The 24,346-nt window shown below is 37.0% G+C and overlaps 1 long non-coding RNA gene across 4 annotated transcripts in view; it reads left to right on the top strand.

Moving 5' to 3' along the window:
• The first annotated feature begins 792 nt into the window (after positions 1 to 792).
• Positions 793 to 24,346, top strand: part of LOC126830657 (uncharacterized) — a 77,916-nt gene continuing 54,362 nt past the window's right edge. For 2 of the 4 annotated variants that reach the window (XR_007683908.2, XR_007683909.2), the window contains exons 1-2: positions 842 to 919; positions 11,139 to 11,214. This is a non-coding gene — a long non-coding RNA (uncharacterized LOC126830657). Of the gene's footprint in view, positions 920 to 11,138; positions 11,215 to 24,346 lie in introns of all 4 variants that reach the window. The other 2 variants (XR_007683907.2, XR_007683906.2) reach the window with 2 other exon arrangements.

The following is a 24,346-nucleotide window of genomic DNA, read 5'->3' as shown; positions in this document are numbered from 1 at the left end:
CATAGTAGTATAGAAACTAATGACAGAAAGATAGAACACGGCATCGGAAAAAGTAGAATGAGAACAAAACTACAGTATGCTTAAGTACCAACCGAGACTACTCTCAAGAACCAACCGAGATTACTCTCGAGAAACAGCACATAAGTAAAATGCAGACAGTTTGGGTTTTGTTTTACAAAATTACGGGAACAATATTATGGATTATATTTTCCGCCGAATTCGGATTACAGATGGAACCTCTTACCTGTGCTACCAATTTTAAACGGAACCTTGTCCCACTCTAACTACTAGAAACAATCTGCTTCTCAGTCCCCGAGGCACCATCTGGAAACTGAGCTTTAAATTCGAGAAGGGTCGTCTCGGTCCACTCGGGATGCGAACCAGGGATGTTCTGGTTGTGAGCTGGGATGAGAACCCGGGACATTCTGATTGTCGATTGCCCTGCACCACCCCTCAACCTCCCTACTCTCTCTACAAATTCTACATATAGCCGTATAATATTATTTCCAGCTACTGTTATTACGGCCGGAACAGAACCCAATAAAATAACGGGTCATTACTCTTAGAAACAGATTTTGTAAATCATAGAAATGAAATGAAATGGAGTTTAACGTCCTACTGTTCTGCTCCTAACCTGGGCTAATGAAGACTGGTAAATCGTAGAAGGTTGTTGATCTATCAATCAAACTCGAAGTCATCGCATACATCTCGAGATCGGCGTACGCCTTGTAAATGACGTCGAATTAAATTGCCACGAGCAGTAGAGATGGTATGAGTGTGAAATGTGCGTGGGATGTCAATAAATTTGATTGGTGATAGAAATTGTAGAAGTTGTCAATAACAGGTTGTAAGAATTATTTAAGGGCTGCAGGATAGTTGTGGTGAAAGGGGTTTTCCTGTTCTCTCAACTCATATCAAGGTAAAGTTTTAAAAATTATTAACATCTATCAATTTATTTGAATATTTCCATCAAACCTTTCCTTATCTTCTCATTTATTTCCATGCATGAAATTCATTAGTTTTATTTGAATTAAATTGTTTATAGTTTTTTGATATGTGTTTTCCATTTTTATTCCACAGACCAGTCAAATGTTTCGCTAAAATAATTTTTATCTGCATATAAACACCTAATTACGCTGACAATGATTTGATTTTAGCTTTTTATTTTAACCTTGTTTTTTTCTTTTTCTTTTGCGGATTTGTTCTGTTTTGAAACCTTGATTGAGGAGGGTGGGTGCTGTTGAATTATCAATCCGTATTGAAAACCTGTCATTCTGTTTTATATGAAAGAATACGAACGTTGGGTGTTTCATATAGTAGTACATTTTAATTTTACTGTTGACCTTAATGTTGTATACTAAAATCAGTAAATTTATGTGTCGTGGTATTGATAAAATTGAATGATATATTTAAGTCTAGATATGCGCCACACCGAGAGACTCCCTCGTCGCCCTCTAACCAAATATCCTGCGTCCGCCACTGGTCTTTAGGCAGAAGCGGGGTGCTTTTTATGTGGTTATTTAACAAACGTACCTGTAATCGCTTCCAATACACAAATCAACTGGTTACAACAATATGTCTCCATACCGAAGTAGAGGAAACAAGCTGGGTTTCTAAAAACAAATATTCCAGTTGGTTTAAATGTTATATTCTAGTAATTGATCTCTGTAGGTTTTTTGTTTGTTTGGGGCTTTTTTTAATTGTATTGTTTATTGTATTTACTTCACCTCTCTTGGTATTTTACAAAATAAAGATGTCATATATTTCAAGTTACAGGACGATAATTAGTTTATCACATGTTTTTAGTCAAATCAAATCACACGACTGGATACATCGATAGCAATAATGTTAAATTATCATCGGTTTTTATTTCTAATAATTCGACAATTTTTCTTCCTATTTTATTAGAACTATAATTGAATCTTTATTGTGGAAAAGTTTGTGATATAATTTAATTAAATTAAACAACGCGTTTTACCAGTATCTACTAAGAAATTGCGTTTCTTCTATTTTTCATATAAGAATTGGACAATTGTCATTTTTGAGCTAGACCACATCAAAATCTCAAAATAGAACAGGTACTTTCACCAGCACCAAAGTCGCCCGTTCCGCCTATTCAGTTTGGCATTATTAATTCGTAAACTAAAACCACGAATGGAAATGAAATGGGGTTCTACTGTTCTGCACCGACCGGGAAAATGAAGACGGGCATACGCCATACATCGTGCTATGAAGGAAATTTTGCCCGGGCAGCGGCACTATGGCCTACTCTTATATCGAATTCCAACTACCAAGGGATCTCTTACGTGCACGCCAATGTATACACAGGACCTCGGTTTTTCGTCCCATCCGAACGACTAGACAGCTGTCCTTGTCAGACCCTCCGTCCTGCACTACTAACAAGGGGAAGCCACGTTGGAAAATCGCGGTGAACTTTCTCGGCCAATGCAGGGATCGAACACGAGACCTCCAGGCTAGCGAGCCAGCGACTTTCCCACTTAGCCATCGTGGCTCCTCCAGGAACAATAAGCTTGCTGACATATCATAGAAGTAATGAAATTTCTTCATCTTTACCCCAATCTTATTAAAATTAGATTACAATTTCCTTCGGTTCTATTGTCCTTCTGAATTTTGAATTTTACACTGCATTGTCATCTAACCACCTTTCAGTCAAACATCTCGAAACAAATAAAAAAAATATCCATATTGATGTAAGGGTCCGAATAAGCCATGTCCCGGTAAGCCATGCGATTTTTTATTATTTTATTTTTGTGGGGGAGGGGGGGTATGTTATTACAGGTGGCATAGGAGAGAAAGAGTGGGTGCTTACGTCCGCTCAATACAAACTAGGTCATTCCGGTACTAACGCGTAATACATCTCTATTTCAATAATTCTCTTCCAAGTGGGAGGGAATCGAAAGACCAAGAGAAACCCGCCCATTTAAAGGAACATAGGATTCAATCCAAGCACAAAGAACATAGACTATGCATACAGTTGGTTGGCTGGTATGGACACAATTTCAGGCTTATTATTTTATGAACCTAGACAAATAAATATCAAACGGTCAGATCGGGATATACAATAATGTAAACATAAAATGAGCGAGCAATAGTTTTCTATCTGAAAATTCCTTTTCATGATAAGAGTACTCGCCTTATTATTTACTGCGGATTTTAACCTTTAAACGAATAGGCTAGCGACCAAGGCCCCAAAAATGGCTTAAATGGCGAGATACCCCTACCCGAGGTAGAACAAAACACTGATAGAGTCACATCACCAGAACTGAAAACTGGTTCTTGGGCATATTTTCAACATGGTCAATATATTTTTTTGCACTTTTACCAATGGTCAGGATTTCTTTGGACAAGGCATATTAGGTTTCCGCCTCATGACGTGGAAGACGTCATCTGTTCGAGGAAGAGATGCTGCCAATATGTCCGTTGACGTATAGCAATAACGTAACGCAATTCGTCAAGGGTACAACGGGCGCGTGTTTTGTTCCTTGTTAAATTTATTACAGAGAACATTATACCATAAGTTAATTCAAGGCTCTCTTAATTCAACTTGTGTTGTTACAACCAGATAACGCATGTGCTGCAGGTAAACATAGGCTGACTATTTTTCCTAGGCTTGTTGTCCCCCGCCTTTCGAAGAAAGCAGGGGACTATTAAAATGGGTTCGTCCGTCTGTCTGTCTGTCTGTCCGTCCGTCCGTCCTTCTGTCTGTCTGTCCGTCCGTCCGTCTGTCTGTCCGTCACACTTTTTGGGACACGATAACCCTCCTTCTAATTGACCTAGAATGTTCAAACTTGGTGTAGGTGTTTATTAGGTCAATGTCTTGATGGAGTTCTAAGATGAGCATTTTCGGCTTAGGGTAAGCAGAGATAAGCAATTTGATTGGTTGATGCTTTGGGACACGATAACTTTAGTTCTAATTAAGTGGGAGAGATGAAACTTGGTGTATAGTTTCATTACATCAATACCTTGACTAAGTTCGATAATGAGCATTTTCTGCTCGGGGTAAGCAGAGCGATATGCAATTTGATTGGCCGAGACATTGGAACACAATAACCCTCCTTCTAATTGAGCTAGAATGTTCAAACTCGGTGTAGGGGTTTATGAGGTCAATGCCTTGATGGAGTGCGAAGATCAGCATTTTCTGCTTAGGGTAAGCAGAGATAAGCAATTTGATTGGTTGATGCTTTGGAACACGATAACTTTAGTTCTAATTAAGTGAGATTGATGAAACGTGGTGTATAGTTTCATTACATCAATACCTTGACTAAGTTTAATGATAAGAATTTTCTGCTTAGGCTAACGAGAAATAAACAATTTGATTGGTCAAGACTTTGGAACATAACAACTCTTCTTCTAATTGAGGTAGAATGTTTAAACTTGATGTAAATGTTCGTCTTGATTGAGTTCAATGATTAACATATCGAACTAAAGCTAAGCAGAGATAAGCAATTTCCTGCTTTGGGACAAGATAACTTTGACTCTATCTGATAGAGAGTGATGAAACTTAGTGTATAGTTGATAATCAGCTTGATTGCTTGATACTTTGGAAAAAAAATAGATGTGCGATTAATTAATATATGTCATCTATTTATTTGGGGATGTCGGCGGGGGACATCAGCCTCACTGTTGGCTTGTTGAAATTTCATGAACAGTTGATTTTCATTCATTGCCAGGTATCAATGTTGATATAGTTGGTGGTAGAATCTGCATCATCGCTTCTAATTATTATATGAGAATGATTATCCACAGTGTCAACTGTATGCAGCAAAATCTTTGTGTCCGCCTCCTCGTGGTTTCTGAAACAATAGGCGTTTTGGGGCGTTCAAGCGGTTTTCATATCTCTTCAAATCATGATACATATTAATTCCCCCTGGTTTTGCTCGAACATCTTGGTATATTACTTTTAGGGGTGGCCAGACCATTCTGTTGATAAAGAACGACAGCCATTGAATGTGTAGTATTTTTACCATTAAGAGTCTCTTCAATTCGATTAAAGTTGTCAGTGGGCGAATCTCTCATAGCAGCTCATTCGGAAGTAACGGGTCTTCTGTATTTAATTGTTCGCAGGATTGTTCGTATGACCAAGAGCATGCAAAGTCACGGTGCATTTGGAGATAGTATGAGACTGGAACATATCAGCTGGTATCCCAAAATTCAGTACGACTTATCACCTTCTTGTTGGATATTATGTTGGTTAACAAGCACAAAAGTTTCTAAGGCCAAGTGGAACGAAATCTTTGCATAGTGTTAATGTAACACTATTAGTGATAATGGAATATCAGTTTTGTAAATAAAATATTTATTTACATCGAGAACAAGAATATAAAACAGGAACATAAATAAAACAGGAACTAAACTACGTCAGGAATATAACAATAACATTAACATGGTACATTAAGACAACCATTCCGCCCTTTTGCCACGGCAGCGGCTAAACTCTAGTGCGTCCATACGCTGGCCTTCGCTCTTCTCTGCTCTTCACCGCTTGTCTTATATACCTTCGTATTACATTCTATTTAATCAAGAGCATTGTCACTACATCTGGAAATTATTACGTCCGTAAATAAATACGTTCAAATATGTATTGGACGTGTATATATGTAGTTTATATCGTAGATCAATAACGTGAGGTTCAAAAGGTTCGCACACGAGGGGTTCAAATTGGGTCGATGTATCTAAATAAATATATATTTTACATGTATAAATTATTATCTTAATATGATACAAGTTATTGAGCACTTTGTCAAATTCAATAACAGATACTGTAACACTATTAGTAGTGATAACAGAATATCAGTTTTGTAAAAATAAAATTTATTTACATCAGGAACATAAATATAAAACAGCTACATATTTAAACAGGAACATAAATTAAACAGGAACTAAACTACATCAGGAAACAATAACATTAACACGGTAAGAAGAGAATAAATAAAAACATTTTCAATTTTTATCGCTTTCTCTTATAATTATCTCATGACAGTCAATTATTTTTTTTCGAACAGATACCAGCCCACAGTCTCGTATAACAATGTTTCGTCATCGGTTGAAAATCGACTGTGTGTAATCCAGTTAGAATAACTAATGTTTTGCGTCACTTACTGATTCTTCAAATCGTTGCTACGGATCAACCATATCAAAGATCTCTGTGTTAAAAATATAGTTGGAATGTGTAAAACGATTTTAATCATCACCTATTACTAATTCAACGTTTTTCCGAAGAATGGCAACATACAGATATACAGAATTTCTAATGGGGTTATCAGTCCAAAAATGGTTAAATACCATTCATGGTATTGACAAACATATGATGAAGCGAATCCCATGCAAATGGTACATTTTACTTCTTTTGCTCGACATAATCTGCGCACAATACAGGTTTATATTTCTTGGAAGCTGTAAATCTAGGGTAGTCTGATCGTTGTCAGGTGACGTCCGCCGCCATCTTGACGTGTTCGCGAAATCTGAATGATGGTTCTATTTGAATACAAGCCTGGAGAAAAGTTAGCGTTGATAATTATTTTGATATTTTTTCTAAATTAATTGTTAAATAATTAATTTTAGTACACATTAGCGTGGATTAGGCCATAGGAAATTTGATATTTTCCGAAAAATTCAAATCGCACACCGTTAGTTTAAAAAAAAGAAATAACATTTTAATTATCACATGTACTAACTTTAATCAGTAGAGCATATTACGGAATAAATTCAACTCTGTATTTCAATCACAGCAGAAATATATACAACACATGGTCCACGGCCCCGCTGTGTTTGTGCAGCTGTATAATATAACAAATAGTAGAATACCATGGGTCATGGGTCATGTACTAACTTTAATCAATAGAGCATATTACGGAATAAATTCAACTCTGTATTTCAATCACAGAAGAAATATATACAACACATGGCCCACGGCCCCGCTGTGTTTGTGCAACTGTATAATATAACAAATAGTAGAGTACTATGGGTCATGGGGGGGGGGGGGGGCATGATTTGACGGAGCCTTGGGCTTTTTTTTTTCGAAAAGCGCCACTCACAAGCACAAAAAGAAAAGGATCAGTAGCGCCAAGGGGCCCATTACTGGTCCTAAAATGATAATGCGTGTGCTATTTGCGATTTTTTTAAATTTAAATCACAGAGTGTTCTGGCGGAAAACACAAAATATAGCTTATCTAATGCTTTTTAATTGTTAAATAGTTGGATTTTACGCATACAGTTGATATCTATGATTTGTTGCAGTTGCTATGGAAACCAGGAGAAATAACTATCATAGCCCGTTTTGAAAATCGCCCAAGAACCCATTTCATAATGTCGATAAAATTACCTTTCCAACCATAACAAATAACATTTGTTCTACCATAGGTAGGGGTATCGGAAAATATACGGACTTAAACCGCTAGCCTATAACTAATGATAGAAAATTTAAGCATTGGTCTACTTCGAGTAACGTATTTGGCACAGCCATTCTTGAAAATTACTACAGAATATGATAATTGAATCTTAAAACGACACGTATCAGATTTGCCAAACAACATAATTTGAAAAAAGTTAACTCAGTGTGAAGTCAAATAACTTGTAATCAAAAATTATTTTTATAGACCGGCCAGTGTCGCTTTAAATGACCCTGTGTCTGCCTTATATCATCAATTTCCTGTAAGATTAAATACTTCGTTAGTTTCCTGTACAAGATTAAATATACCATTCAGCAATTCTAATGTAGGATGTATGTGGTACAAGTAATTAATTATATACCATTCCTATAGACTACTATATATTTTCGTCAGTGACGGGCTATACTATATACCGGAAAACACCGAAAAACAACCGGAAAACACCATGTTATACTGAATACCGGAAAATACCGGAAAAACACTAAATACCGGAAAACACACTAAATACCGGAAAACACCCTAAATAGGTAACCCGGAGAAGGGCTATACTATAAACCGGAAACTAACCCTAACTTAGCCTCTCCCCCAAATTCTTAAACCTAACCCAGGCACACAGAGGACCAGGCTCCCGGTTACCTATTTAGGGTGCCAGTCTCCGGGTTACCTATTTAGGGTATTTTCCGGTATTTAGTGTGTTTTCCGGTGTTTTCCGGTATTCAGTATAAAATGGTGTTTCCCGGTGTTTTCCGGTATATAGTATTGCCGGTCAGTGACCTTTCCCGAAAAGTCATGTCTGATCGTTATCCCAGTACTTTTTACAGTTTTGGGTTTTTTTTACTGTACGTTTTCTTGACATAGATGTAAAATATATTTTTACATACCAGAATAAATAATTCTTTACACACCGTTAATATGCGGTTATGTGACGTTTTCTGTCATTAGGGTATCACTTAAATTCATTCAGTCAGCCAATTCTACAACATTGACCATTTCTAACCCCAAGTTTAAAAATCCATGACAAGACCTTTATGTAAAATGGTCTGGCTGAAAGCGGTAAAGATGGGGGTTTGAAATCAACAGAATCTCGTATAAACTTAAAATAGCTATAGCGTAATAGTAAGTGCAGGGGGAATGCACCACGCACAAACAGTTACACAAGACAAATCTACGTGCAAGATACAATATACAGAAATCACAAACAACAAACACACATATCAGATTAAGTCCGGGAGCTAGCCGAAAGCGTCCACTTTGCTGTACAGTACCGGGCATATAGTGATACAAACTTCACTCAAAATGAAAAACAATAAGGAATGCAACTCGAGCAAAAAGAAAAAGGGGGATTTTTTTCCCAAATGTTGTATAAGACTAGTGTGAGTCATGATAGTAGTGCGAGTCATGATCGGCTCTGTGCTTCATGAAATATAAATGTTGGCATAGTAGGCGACATTACTCCTTGTCACATACAACCGGGGAATCGAAACTCCGTCAGTTGACTCAATGACAGGCCTTATGATACAACGCGGACGCGCTTACCATTCGACCATCAAACCCCCCTAAAACCTCTACAAGTAACCATTTACTCATTTACGCGAAATGTAGTGAAAAAGCCAGGTAAACTAAATGGCCTATCTAGTAGTCAAAAAATTGGGATCAAAACATTATAGCGTGCGAAAGAATTTAAGTGTATTAAGGGCAAGGTAAAGTGACAAAAATTGTCACAACACCTGAAATAGGGGGTCCTCAAAATATCATACACAACACCTTTAGTGCCTTTAATTTGGTGTCTAAACGTGCTTGAGACGATATTAAACAATACAAAATGGATGAAAATCAAAAATAATTACTCCGGAATTTTCAATTTTGGAAAATATGAAGCACATATACCAGTCAGCACTGCGCAGCTACAGTGTAAACATCTCAACGTGGATAATCACAAAGCCTCACAGAGATACCTGAATATATACACTACAACTATCAAGACAAATTCTATATCAAACAATCAAAATCATTATTATTCTAACATAAATGAAAAATAATGTATCCAAAATTTAGAAACAAGACCCTTTCGTAACATTTACCAACACTTGACAACGGCAGCCATGATAGTTAAGATTTTGACAATAATAAATAATGTTGATATTAAAAGATGTGACAGTTTTTGCAAATGAAGCGCAATAGTCTACAATATTACGATTTACCACCTGATATAAGAATAATTGTGATAGTATACGTTAAAAAGTATTTACTGCATTTTTATTTACGTTTCTGTGTCGAATTACCGCTCAACGGAAGAGTTGCTCGCATCAGTGAGTTCATACATGACTTATTTTTTAATATTTTCAATCTAGTAAATGACGTCTCATTTGTATTTTGATATGAAATAATCGTATTTCGCAGTTGTTTAAATTAAAAAATTAAAAATTTGTATTTAAAATTAACACACAAAAGTACGCTCTGGGAGCAATCAATCCGGCTTAACGGACGCAATTGGTTTTTGTGTGCAATACGTGCCGGATTCTATTTCAACCCTTTCTCTAAAAATGACTAAAGTATACCAGTATGTATTCACGCACGTATTTACAGATACGGATGTAGTATGAACGGACCTTAACGTGCGTGTTTCTAAATTCAATTTCTTGTTCCAGCTTTCTGTTATGTTTCGTAAAAAAAGTAGTCTTGATTATCCCGGCCTGGAAATCAGGCGTAGAATAGTCGGTAGACTGGTTAAGCGAGACTAATTACAAAACAAGGGCACATAACCTATTTTTTACTCACAAGTGCCTGGATGTTATAGCCGACACTCGTAACCATCTTTCAGTGTATTATTTACGGATGGTTAAATGGTCATAGCTTATTAAGTAGAACTTGAGTATAAATGTGCCAAACTGATTTAAGGCTTGGTGTATATATAAATATTGTGGTGTAATTGTCGAGATATTTGGAGATATTTATTGATGGTGGGTCACCCTACTGAGTTGTCAGTGTGGCGGAATAATATACACGATAGTGAGCGAAAGATATAAGTATATAAGATCTTACTTTTTGGATGTCTAGATTCGTCTTGGAAGTAAGTAAAATGATATTACCCACCGAATCCCATATTTAGTTATGGAAATAGTAGGAACCTTTCGCATCGGTACGAAAACGTAATGAGTGTTCGGCCAGTGAAAAACGTTACGCGTATGGAGCTGGATTTACATAGATATGCAAACGAATATGTTTCTTGTCTCTTATATTGAATTTTCCACCATTTTTCGAGGCTTTGTGTATATTGTTGATTGTGTAGAGTTCGTATAGAATGTGCTCAAAAGCAATATTCTGCTTGATTTGTTGTACATCTGCCAAAAAATCGACTGAAAACTTTGCCTAGACAGAGAAGTTCATAGAGTGGAAATTAACGCCATCTATCTAGTATCGTACGTCGGATTGCGAAACCGCGTTATAGAGGATACGAAAACGAAAACCTAAACGAACATATGGTCGTTTTGGTGTTCGTTTTCGTACCGATGCGAAAGGTCCCTATTTTCACATTTACGGACGGATTTCAAATAAAACTGATGTGGATATACTACACAATCCAGAATTTGAGAGTTTTAAACACGTTTTTGATGGTAAGATGAAGAAACTAAGTAACATGGGCCTGGTAAACGTCGTCCGAATCGTTTAACAACACTGTACAAAAAAGTGAATAAAATGTTAAAAGAAAGAATTTGTGTCCTTTTTCAGTGCAGAGTAGTAAACCTGTTGTGACTTGATACCTTTCATAACATGCAAGGAAGATCAAAGAAAATAACATCCCAAGGTGTGTAAACTTTAACTAGTTATGGGTTAACATTTGCAATAGAGTCAAATCCCACGTACTAATGAAAGTCAATGACATGTGTATATATATATATATATATATATATAAAAAGTGATATTTTGGTAAAAGCCTTACCATTTTCAGAATATCCATAAATTTCTATCTGTTTATAACATGGGGTTGATAGACCAAATAAGGTAATGTTGTCCCCCTGGTTTTGTGAGAATGGGGATGTATATTCCATATTTGGGAAGGAAATTAAAGCCAAGGTCAGTCTATGACGAACAGAAATAAGGGGGTGGTTATAAAGGAACACAACAAGGAAGTCCGATATAAGTACAGCAAGAGAGAAACAATTTGAGCAGAAAACACGAATACTGTCTATAGCCAAGATTATTACAATAGTATGCAGACACATCGTTTTCTCCGTGGTTTTCTCTGACTGAGACTTTCTATACTGCGTCACATGCAGACAGGTCTCTGGCGATTTCACCGGGTGTTATCAAATGATCGACCATTACCGTTTGTTTGGCAGAAATACTTCTTAATTTCATCTGGGCCAGGCTTAATAAACATATTACGTCTTTTCTCTTGTTTCCCAATCCATCTCAAAGGAACATACCTTAATAAGTGACGAAAGAACATAATACAAAAAGCATGGGCATTTTCATTCACCAGTAATAAGATCAATAAATTAAATTATTATGTACAGAAATTTGTCTTGGTAAAATCCCCCAAGCCATTCTATAGAAAAGAAATGAAATGGGGTTTAACATCCTACCTTTTCTGCATTAAGGTAACTGCAAGGGGGCGAGTTAGATTAAACGAGGTTTCGCTTGTAATAAGATCAATAAATTAAATTATTATGTACAGAAATTTGTCTTGGTAAAATCCCCCAAGCCATTCTATAGAAAAGAAATGAAATGGGGTTTAACATCCTACCTTTTCTGCATTAAGGTAACTACAAGGGGACGAGTTAGATTAAACGAGGTTTCGCTTGATTTGATTGATTGTTAAATAAAAAGGTCTTGTGTGCTTCCTAAAAGCGTAAATATATCAAAACGGATTTAGTTGAGCCGTTATTCGTAACTATCTCGAAGTATTGACAGGCGTCGGAGACGCTTTCTAAGCGATGTCTGGCTTGTAAAATTTCTCAGCAATGAAGTTTTTATAGGTTTTTTTTTATCCCTTACCACGAAAGCACTGCAGACGATGGTAATTTCCTGTGATGTTGAACTGGACAAAATATATACATAATATTACCAAGGTTGTGGACACTCTAGATGTCACAGTTTTTATCCGATTTTGATGAAACTTACAATGTATGCTTATAACCGTAACTTCTTGGATTATGGCCCCTGATTGTACGAAAACTCACATTTTTAGCTTGTGGGTACCCTAGAGGTCACATTTTTTATTGATTGTAAAAACCGTTCAAATATATCACAGTTACACCATTACGACTGGGTTCAAATGGCTGCCCCCCTTTATACAAATAATGTAAAAGCAAATAATATCCAGGGCGACCATCGGATGTACAGTCTGAACTAGCACCCGAACGCAAATGGCCCGGACCATTGGCCCATGTCAGTTATTTCGCCTGCTATACTTTCTGCTATTTACTGATTTCTAAAACTATATTTTTGACGATGGGGATGAAGAAATGCTTATAAAACATTTTCTTAAAACGCTAAATCCATCCGGGTTAACTGGTAACATGGATCACTTCACAATTTTTTGTGTCGTGGGCCTATGTATATATTCGAATAAGAAGATCTTAATCTGTCAAATTCATCAAGAAAACTCGAATAAAAATCAAAGTTGTTAATAAACCATACCCTAACCCCCATTCTCTTAATATATAACATAAATTCCCACGCATATAAGTGTTTTTTGACCATCAGAATTCTGCAAAATGTCATTTCCGGGACTCTAGATTCAAAATTTTCTCAGGGGGAGCTACCCCCCCCCCCCAACAAACTCGCACCTTTAGTGCTCGGCTCGTGGCTGTTCCATTCGTCTTAGGGACCTGTGCATCAGTCCGTCTCATTTTATAAATAAGTTAGATGTGCAAGTAATTAATAAGTGTCATCTATTTAGGGACACCAGCCTCAATGCTGATTTATTAAATACAACTAGATTAATGTCAAGTCGTCATTTGAACTGTCTTGGCTTGTCCAAAAAATAGGCATTGCGAGTTCTACTGTTTACTGTTGTAACAGCGGTCACCGATTATATATGTTGTAATGGACCGTCTGCTAGTCTTTCCTACAGACCATGTAGAAGACAAAGACAGCGGTCCGCAAAAATGAATTTTGGCACCGCGGACCCTCTAGACCTTGATACAGACTCCTCCACTTCATTAACCTTAAAACATTGACCAATAACTATGGGCTGTTCATTATTAAATGGTTCACTGCATATCTGACAAACCGGCGATACAGTATCCATCTGTGTCTCAACATCTGAATCATTTTGTGCCACGTGCTTCAAAAGGCACGACCAGCTTCCGCAGTGACCCGAGAGTGGCACCAGTCGACATACCCCTATGCCGCTACCGCAGTGAACTGGGAGACACTCCAAATGAAATTTAGTTGATACGGGATGAAAGTCCTTGTATTAGGTCTAAGGTAGGAATATCATTATCTCCAATCCCTAATCGGAAATCTAAATCCCAAATTGGAATTTCTCCTATATTGACACAGGGAATCACTTAATTGCTAAAATACGTACAAAAATAGATTCAGCTACCTCGAAAACATATATTTTGACACCAAACTTGATCCTTATGTAAAATTTGAATTTTCCCGCCAAAACTGACCACCATCTTGAATAACCCCTAATATTGACTCAGTGGTAACACTTATCACAAAAATATGTATTGAAATGGATTCAGTTACCCCGAAAACGTGTATTTTGATACCAAACTCGAGCATATTGTGATAATTGGGTTGAAATTGGAATTTACATACCAAAAGCGGTGGCCATTTTGGATTTTGGCCAATTTGACCCATTTGGGCAGGGCTTTCGGACTGGGACTTTTTTTGGGTCATAATATACGTCTAAACCAACCATTGCAGCAACTGCCCGCACTTTTGCTATTTTGCCTGGACTATTGGTGAATCTAATGTTTCAGCTATATTAAGAACACTAGGACGTTCAACCCTATTTCATTTCATTTCATTTCCTACTAATCATAATCACCGGCAAGGGCGTTCTTGTGTCAAAAGCTCCCAAAGTATTGCAAAAAAAGGGACGGATAAGGAAATACATGTTATAGATATGAATATTCTTGACAAATTTATGGATGTTTTTATAAAATCATTTAAATTTTGGATGTGATACCATATCCATAACATATCTTTCCTTGTCGTCACTTTTTGCAATACTCTGGGTGCTGTTGCCCCCCCCCCCCCCAAAAAAAAATCAAAAAAACAAAACAACAAACAAACAGCCATTTTCAAGTCTTTTCAATTATTAGTACGGCCGTGAATAGCCGTTTCTAAATAATCCCTCCGCCTATCACGTTGCTTGTGAACGGATACTCTGGTGAAACGTCTCTTTAAGGGAGCTAAACTTCTAACTCAGTATTTTCCATAAAATTCGAAATTAATGTTGTTATCTTGCCGTGAAAATATGGGATCCTAATATCCAATATTTAAATCAGTGCACGAGTCGTATATTTCTATGGTTTCGGGCGCCAATTGTAATGAATAAAGAAAACATATCCTACAAAGACAATGCAGAAGTAATTAGTAATGGCTGATTCACAAACGAAAGGGGAATTTTAAAAATAAACCGTGTAGAATGGACCAAAAAGGCGTAAACGACTGCTGTTCAATTTGGACCGTTCACGTGATTCACCGAAAATAATTGATTAAAAATGAGTAATTACAATAATAAATTTAACAGTTGAATATAAATCACTTTATATACATTCATATTACATTAATATGTGCTTTGGGACCCATTTTCGTCATTATTTTCATGTGTTCCAAGGCGTGCCGTTGGCAAAAATGGTTGAGAACCACGGATTTAAAGGTTCCAGCTATACACCCTTTAAAGGAACAGCAATTGAGAATATTGTCAAACACAGAGTGTATAACTAATCTTTCCACAAATTATTCTTATTCAGGAATCTTTATAACTATATCTATTACTTTCTATTGGTAACTATCGTAAGTGGAGTTGAGTGACCGAATGGTCTAACGTATGCGCTTTGGAGCATAAGGTCTGTCATTGAGTCAAGTGGCGTGGTTTCCATCCCACGTTTGTAGGTGATAACCTCATGGATTTTCTGCGGGTTCTCCGGTTTCCTCACTCAGTAAAGATCCCTACGCGCAAGCGAATTATTGAAATAAAATTGAACCATACGTTAGTCCCGCAATGACCTAGGTTGAGTCGAGTGGACGCTAAACTAACTCTCTCTCTGTCTTTGGTCTTTGGTCACGATGTTTCTTAACTTGGTTTAAACAATTTTATTTCGAGTACGACATGAACTAGTTTATACAATACTGATATAATGTGTTTCAAAACAAGCCGAAGCTTATATAAATTCATCTCTTTAACTTAAACATGGAGTGTGTTTATTTTTTACTGCAAAGGTTAAGGCCTGGTAATGCTTTTCACAATGACAATTCTAGTCAATCAAATTGAAATCATATCTGTATTGCGTTTTATCTTTATAGTTCTGATTTGCTACACACATAAGATCTAACTAATCAGAACTGCTGCAGTCAAGGTTTAAAAACTGTCAGAGTATCGTACAGGCTGCTCAGTGCAATAGTGGTCTATATCAGTTAGACCTATATCAGGAATCCTGAGTGTGAAATCTCTTAGTGCAGTAGTGGTCTCCACTAAAAAAATATAGGTAGCAGCACTTATTTTCATTTTCGGTTTGAGAAAAACACATGGTGCAATCTCCAAAATCCAATATGGCAGCGCCCATACAGAATCAGTCCTGCATGAAGAAAAACATCCCTCATTCAGAGGTTTTGAGGATGATTGAGCAGGATAAAGGTACGTATCCATTAAATGAACACAGCATAGAACCCGCAGAACATCCCTTTAGAAGTTATTATCCAGTTACTAACCGTTAGAACCCGATTATATTGTCACTATTGCACTAAGCTTTTTAAGATCAACCCTATTTTAAACTTTCAGGTATTGCAGGAGCCTCAAACCTAGATCAAGAAACAGATGGTGACCAAAGCACCGATCCCATCAATTCTGATCATGGTAGCGACCCAGCCGATGATTCAGACAGAGATCCGAACTATGTTCCTAAGCCAAGGAATCGACGCACCACCAGTGTTCTTAGTGAAGTAGGTGAGCCAAGCACCGACAGCAGTGATGGTGAGCCGGTACCAGTATTGAAAGGAAATCCGAAAAAATGGTCACGAAATATCAGAAAGAAGAAACGCAACACAGGAGAAGGATATGTAGGTGTTTCTCATCAAGATGTAGCTCCTAAAGCTTTTCAACCAATACGGCAACACAAGTGTCGATACATGTGCAAGGACAATATTACAGAGGCTCAGTGTAGGGCAATATTCAACAATTTCTGGGCCATTGGATATTTTGATCAGCAAAATGCCTTTGTCTGTGGTTCTATCGGTGTTGCTAGAACTGAGCGGCACAGAGACCGTGTTGATCAAGCTACGTCACGACGAAGTTTCTCCCGTACATACAATCTGACTACCCCGGATGGTGAAGTCACTGTTTGCAAGGCGGGTGAACAGAGCACTGCAGAAACAAGTTGGTGAAGGAGGACAAGGGGTACCAGTTCCTGATAAAAGGGGCAAACATGGAAATCAGAAAAGATTGGACCCAGGCGTGCGGCAAGGTGTAATAGACCACATCAATTCGTTCCCTGTTTGCGAGAGTCATTATACAAGAGCTAACCAGAGGACAAGGAAGTACCTGTCGCCTGATCTAACAGTGGCTAAAATGTATGAACTGTATAGAGAGGACTGTGAAAAAAAAACTGTAGAACCGCTGAAGGAATAGGTGTACCGTTACACATTTACCACAAAATTCAACCTGTCGTTTCATACTCCAAGAAAGGATACGTGTAAAACATATGACATTCTGAAAATAAGGATAGATGCAACTCAAGATGAGGGGCAGAAAATCGCCCTTAAAATTGAGCTTGAAGTACATCACCGTAAAGCAGAAAAGGTCAGGGAGTCGCTTGGAGCCGAATCGGAAAAAGCAAAGAATGATCCAACGTATGAAGCAATCACATTCGTCTGGAAAAAACTTTGGCCACGCCTTACCTTCCGACTGGGATTGTTTACTACAAACGCCAGTTGTGGACGTACAACCTTGGAATTCACTCAATGCGCATGAAGCAACTGCCAAACGAGGGGCAAATGAAATTGGGTCTTGCGTATACAAGTATGTGAAACAGCAGTCACAGCGTGGAGTTAAAAAAAAAGTCACTGCATACAGTGATGCATGTGGGGGTCAAAATAGAAATATCAAGATGGCATTATTTTGGTCTCACATAGTGGCCAATTGTTGAGATCAACCATAAATTTATGGTATCAGGCCACAGTTATCTGCCAAATGATCAAGATTTTGGTGTAATTGAAAAGAAAAAGCATGGAACGTTGTGTATCTATGTACCAGATGACTGGATGAATTTGGTCTCAAAGGCAAGGAAGCATAAGAAATTTGAAGTTGTGAAAATGCAGCAAGATGATTTTTTGAACTCCGATGCAATGGCTGAGATCACTGTCAATAGAAAAAAATGCACTGATGGTGGGGATGTAAAGTGGCTCCAAAACCTGAGTAAATTGTGTTCATAAATCCTTACAAATTAGATTTCTCCAGGCCCAGCTTGTACAATGGGTAAAAAATTGAATCAAGGTTCACGAAACAATGTGATTTCCAAACGAATAGCTTTTTGATCCAAGTACATTGTATATGATGGGACCTGTAGACATTGCGATGTTTTATCTACCCGTTTTCTTTCTAAACTGGTTAAGTTTAGATTAATAAAAGTTATTTTTATGTTGCATTACATGACTTGGTCCAACTCAGTTCATAGTTCTTACGCGGAAATGGTTAGTGCAAGAGTGGTCTATCTCACAAATTCACAATTTGTGGGATAAAAATCAATTAAAATTTTAAACACGATTATTCAAATCAAAATTGATTTTTCGACCAAAACAAAGGAGATTCCAAGATTTCAAAATGTGCCAATGAGGATGATGATCATGGCCCACTGATTATTTTTATGACCTCTGGACTTTGTCAAGTGTTTTCTCAAAACTACCAAAAGTGGAGTTAGACCACTATTGCACTGAGCAGCTCGGTCCAGTGAATAATTCTTCCAAATCTGTCAAGAAATCTGACCTGTTGTGTCTTCGTGGGAAATTATGGACGGGCGTACACGAGGACAATAAGCATCCACATTAAATGGGTGTTTATAGAAATTAGGAATTCTTCATTATGTGTAAACTAGATTAATACAATAAATGTTTAAGATCCTGTCCAGTCGCTGGGGATAGCGTTATGATAGTTTTTATAATCACTTGAAAATTGGAATCCGCTCGATTCTTGTTTTTGATAGTTCAGTCTTCAAAAATTAGATATTGTCCGAAAAGATTGACGATCAGACGCATTAATTGAGACATTTTGGACATCTCTTCCCAAATCAGTTTTGTCCAGTCGTTCGGATGGGACGAAAACCCGAGGTTCATATACGCATTGGCGTGCACGTAAAAGATCCCGTGACAGTTGGAATTCGAAATAAGAGCAGGCCGTAACGCCGCTGTCCGGGCAAAATCTTCCATATAGCACACTGTATGGCGTAAACCCGTCTTCATTAGTACTGTCGGTGCAGAAAAGTAGGACGTTAACTTCATTTCATTTTCCCAAACCATTTGACGAATTTGTAGGTATAAGTATGATGTTCAGTCATTTTTATTCAAATACTGCTATTAATTTAATATTATCCCACCAGGAAGTTTGCAGGACATGTAATTCAATCTTTTCGTTTTTAGTACTTTTAAATTTTATGTTGTGAGTCTCTGATGTTTAACACCAGACAACTGTTTGATAATCAGTGTTTATACGGCATCTATCTGTTGAAGATGGCTTCTTAATAAACTACTCATAACTGATACACACTAAACACTTACTGTAACCTTTATTCTAGACATACTTCAACATATTGTTTCAATAGTCTCACGTTTCTCAAATATACGCCTACGATAATCACAAAACAGATCGGTCAAACTCACAATTTTGCGTAACTTTGGATTTCCACTGTCAAAATAACATTTCCTCAGAGAAATGAACATTAGAGTCAAAGAGGGGTCATAATTCTATATTCCATGATTGTTTCCTATTCTACCATCATAGATAAACGGATACTGCTCTGATATTAGCATTAATATCGAGATTACTCTAGTAAATCGTCGTTACACCAACAGTCATCATCTTCAACTAGACATATGGATATTAATTTGTTAACATTTCTTCTACCACCCCACCCCCCAACCCCACATGAAAGAAATCGGTTGAATATGTGGGCTACTGGGTAAACTTTGAAATTAAAATCAAAAGTACCAAGCGACTATCAGTAATGACGAAGATAATGTCGACGATGACGTAGATGTTGACGTTGTTGACAACTACTACAAAAAGCGTCGAATCAACTCTAATCTACCCTCTAGACTGGATGACCTGCTCTAATACGTCAGACTCGCTCCTACGTCACTCCTTTTCTGACTTGCATATATATACCGCAGTGATGTAGGAACAAGCCTGACGTCATTTAGAGCAGGTTGTCCAGTCTAATCTACCCCATTCTTTGTAAGTAAGAATCTATCATGTCATATAGATCTACGTGCCTAAAAAAAGTTTGTGTTTATTCAAACCAATTAACTTCTTTCAATCTGGTAAAATCAACGTGAAACTTATTCTTTACATTGATCTCATTTCGTCTAGAAACTCAAATCTCATTCCCATCCAAATTTGATCAACTTAAATAAACTTTATATTTGATCATTTCACCTCTGGCAGTGTTAAACATCAATAATGAAATGAGCAAATGTTGTCTCAGATTATTTTGGTATATTGTCGCTCAGTGGGTCAGAATTATTTGACCGTTTGGGTAAGATGGGTACCAAAATACCAAAGTCAAGTCTACTCAAAGATTCCTTCGCCATATTAAGAATATGGCTTGATTATTCTTTTTAAACTACGTAGACTGTTTTATTATGGCGGGGTATCGGGTTCAAAATGTGATCTTGAGTAGAAAATCAAAAGCAAAAGGGTATTTTAATGGTGGAAACCTATAATCTACGCATTTAATCTGCAAAACCATCAAGCTTTTCAACCTTTAGTCATCATAATTCTACTTTCATGGACCCAATTCTTGCTTCCTACTACCAACTTTCTGCTTTCTACAGTCAATTTTTGACTTCCGACTTTCTACTTCAGATTTTCTACTAACGATTTTCTAACACAGATTTTCTCCAATACTATGGTGGCTGATAGTGGCCATGTAATCCGACAGCACGACATCAGGTCTGTATTAGTGAAATCATACGACAAAATAGGCTAGGGTATTATTGCAAGATTGTTGTCGTAACGTGGTGTTATCATCGTCTTAGTGTAATGGAAAAAGTACATATTCTACAGAATTAAACTCTATACTCTCCGAAAAGGATTTAGTTGGAATCGTGAATGAATAACTAAAACTTTAACCAGCGGCTGCCAGGCAGGATACGCCCACATTTTCGAGAGATGGATAGAGAACAAGCTAAAAAGAAAGTGATTTTTCGTACAATCAGGGGCCATAATTCAGGAAGTTACGGTCCGATATGCGCGAATATCGAAAGGAACCGAGATCTTTGGGTTATAAACTTACATTTCAAGTTTCAACAAAATCGGATAAAAATTGTGACCTCTATAGCGTCCACAACCTTGATATACCATATTTTTACGCTATTTGAGAACGAAGGGCGGCCATTTTGTCTGTCAGTTTTGGACCGATTTTCACGAAATATCGAAAGGAACCGAGATCTTTGGGTTATAATCTTACATTTCAAGTTTCATCAAAATAGGATTAAAATTGTGACCTCTGGTCCACAACCTTGATATACCATATTTTTACGCTATTTGAGAACGAAGGGCGGCCATTTTGTCTGTCAGTTTTGGGCCGAGTCTCACGAAATTCGAACTCAACCGTCCTTAGGGTGTAACGGTGTTATAATAATACGTTTTTTTTTTAAATCGGATGAAAATGATGACCTCTATAGGGTTCAGAAGCTAAAAACGCGATTTTTCGTACAATCAGGGGCCATAATTCAGGAAGTTACGGTCCGATATGCGCGAATATCAAAAGGAACCACGATCTTTGGGTTATAAACTTACATTTTAAGTTTTAAAAAAATCGGATAAAAATTGTGACCTCTACAGTGTTCACAAGCTAAAAACGTGATTTTTCGTACAATCAGGGGCCATAATCCATGAAGTTACAGTCCGATACATGCCAATATCGAAAGGAACCGAGATCTTAGGGTGATAAACCTATATTTCAAGTTTCATTGAAATCGGATAAAAATTGTGACCTATAGACTGTTCACAAACAATTGTGGACGAACGGACAGGGGCGACAACAATATACGTCCACATGAAAATGTGGGCGTATAAAAATGATAACAGGAAGCGACTTCATCGGTGAAAATAGACCAATATTAGACATCAGAGGAAACCTTTTTGTGTTTCAACTAATTTGAATGCGGTTTTCGTCACTTTGTAGTTGTTCGTATTTCTCAATTTTTATGTCTGGCATTGTGGCCTCTATGACGCATGCGTATGGCTCAATTTTGAGATCAAATATGAAAAGAGTGAAAATTCTGGGCGTTACTTAAAAATATTTGTCAATAGACCGGAGGCTCAGCACGGGGGGGGGGGGGGGGTCCATCAAATGAGCACAAAACCAGACCCAACTTTTCTAGAGTAAAATTTTGCGTAGAATACGATGCCGAGTTGTAATCAGTCCGCCGTTGGGGCGTTTTCGAGATATTCGGGGTCTAAGGTCAAATGAGTTCATTTGCACTAAAAGTGAATGCCCAGTCATTCTTGTATTATGAAAAGAAGCTGAAAATTATCGAAAGTAATCACACTTTCAATAAAAATGTAAACTTGCTAAATTCACCTTTAGTCTTAGTGACACTGGAGGTCAAAAGGTAAAATTTACCGTTTTTGCAGTAGGAAGATTTAAAGCAATAAAATGTCAACGTAAAATATAAAAACTAAAGCAAAACCTGTTCTAATTATTAATAGGAACATTTAAAATTTATCTTTAGGGGGTCTTAGCACCGAACTTTTACTTTGGAACATTGAAAATGATCTTGCATAACAGAACCAACACACTTTGAAATCTGTTTCAAAAATACGTAAAAACTTTCAATTCGAAATCTCTCCGATTTAGTTTTACAACGAATGCTATGATACTAGTTGTCTGAAAAAAAACCCAATTGAACAGTTTCATGGATGTTAGCTGCGATGTTTATCAATTTCCATATTTTTTCTGTAAACGCAAGTGACAAAAGAGCGTATAATACCGACATCCAAACTCTCATTTTAACAACAACTAAACATGATATCAAGGCCGTATGTATCGAACTTTCAATAAATTGACTGACATGCGGCCTCGCTTCGTACACTCTATCATTTAGCCTCGATCTAAAATTTCCGGGAGTTTGACGTCAACGTAACGATTAATCTCCGCTTACGACGCCATTTAAAATTTTAATCAATCAATGAAATCCTGTTTAAATCCAAGCCGAATCCAAGCCATCCGTGGGTCTACACAAGGATACTTGCGCACTAAACTTATTAAAACCTTTAAAAAGTTTTATGGCCGTCATATTGATTTGATTGGTAAATATAACGTGTCTCTCTCGGCTATTATTCTAGATATATTTAACTGAACGTATACTATTACTATCTCCCTGATAATATCTACTACATCGTTAACACAGTTCATCGCGTGCATTTTGCATACCGATAGTTCATTGGCCAATCACGCTATTTTACCGACATTTCGCCTAATAGTTTGGATGCAGCTATGGCGGGTGTGGCGCCAGGCAGGGTAAGCTTACTCTTCCGGACACCTGTTACCACTGTTTGTCGTGTAATTTGTACACGAGGAGCAGTCCATTTGCTAATTACACTATTTTGCTTGAATACACTATTTTGCCTATAACGTTTTTTAGGACTTCGAATTCTGTCTTATGGTTTGGATTGTTCGTACTTGGTTTTATTTTATCTGAAGCCTAAATAAAGACTTGCAATAATCAGATTTAGCTCTTGCATAATGTATGTTTAACTGTAAACAGTCAATTATCTAAATAATTGTCAACTATTGTCAACTCACTCCTTGTATCAAAATTATATATCGGATTGTTAAACTGACCACCCTCTAAGTATTATCACTTTAACTTTCATCTTCATTTTTTGTCCAAATTGTCTACTTTAGATATCATCGTAGGTCTGCGATATTGTTATAATAACTTAACTATGACCGAAACATTCAATGTTTATGTATTATACCATTGCTTTAACTGTAAATAATTCACTGTTTTTGTGTATTTTGTATTTTTTCCTCTTTTTTCTTTGTCAAATGAACAAACGGACATGCTTGCTACAACAATTAATGATTATATGACTGAGACCCGTCCAACACACTTACACAATCCTTTGAATAGTAGTTATTTATACTACTGCTTGCTATTTTAATAGGGCTGATTGTGTGAGAAAGTGGTTAGATGGGTGTCATACATCGAACATATTATTGCTTTATATATGTATCTCCAAAGGCATGTTCTTGTATTCCTCGTTTATTTATCTATTTGATAATTTTTACATTCTCAAATCATTTCTAATAAAATCTGGCGATATAGAACTGAATCCCGGCCCCAACATTGGAAATATAGAACCACTATCGGTATTTCATCTTAATCCTCGAAGTATAAGAAACAAACTTGACCAAATATTCGAAACAGCAGACGATATTTATGTGTGTGGTTTTACTGAAACTCACTTAGACGACAAAATAAGTCATGAGAGTTTATTAAGAACTGGTTTCCACAGTCCCTTTCGAAGG

This window comes from Patella vulgata, chromosome 1 (assembly GCF_932274485.2).
Source record: "Patella vulgata chromosome 1, xgPatVulg1.2, whole genome shotgun sequence".
Classification (NCBI taxonomy): domain Eukaryota; kingdom Metazoa; phylum Mollusca; class Gastropoda; family Patellidae; genus Patella; species Patella vulgata.
Note: the sequence above shows the minus strand (reverse complement) of the source record. Positions and strands in the feature narration are given on the sequence as shown.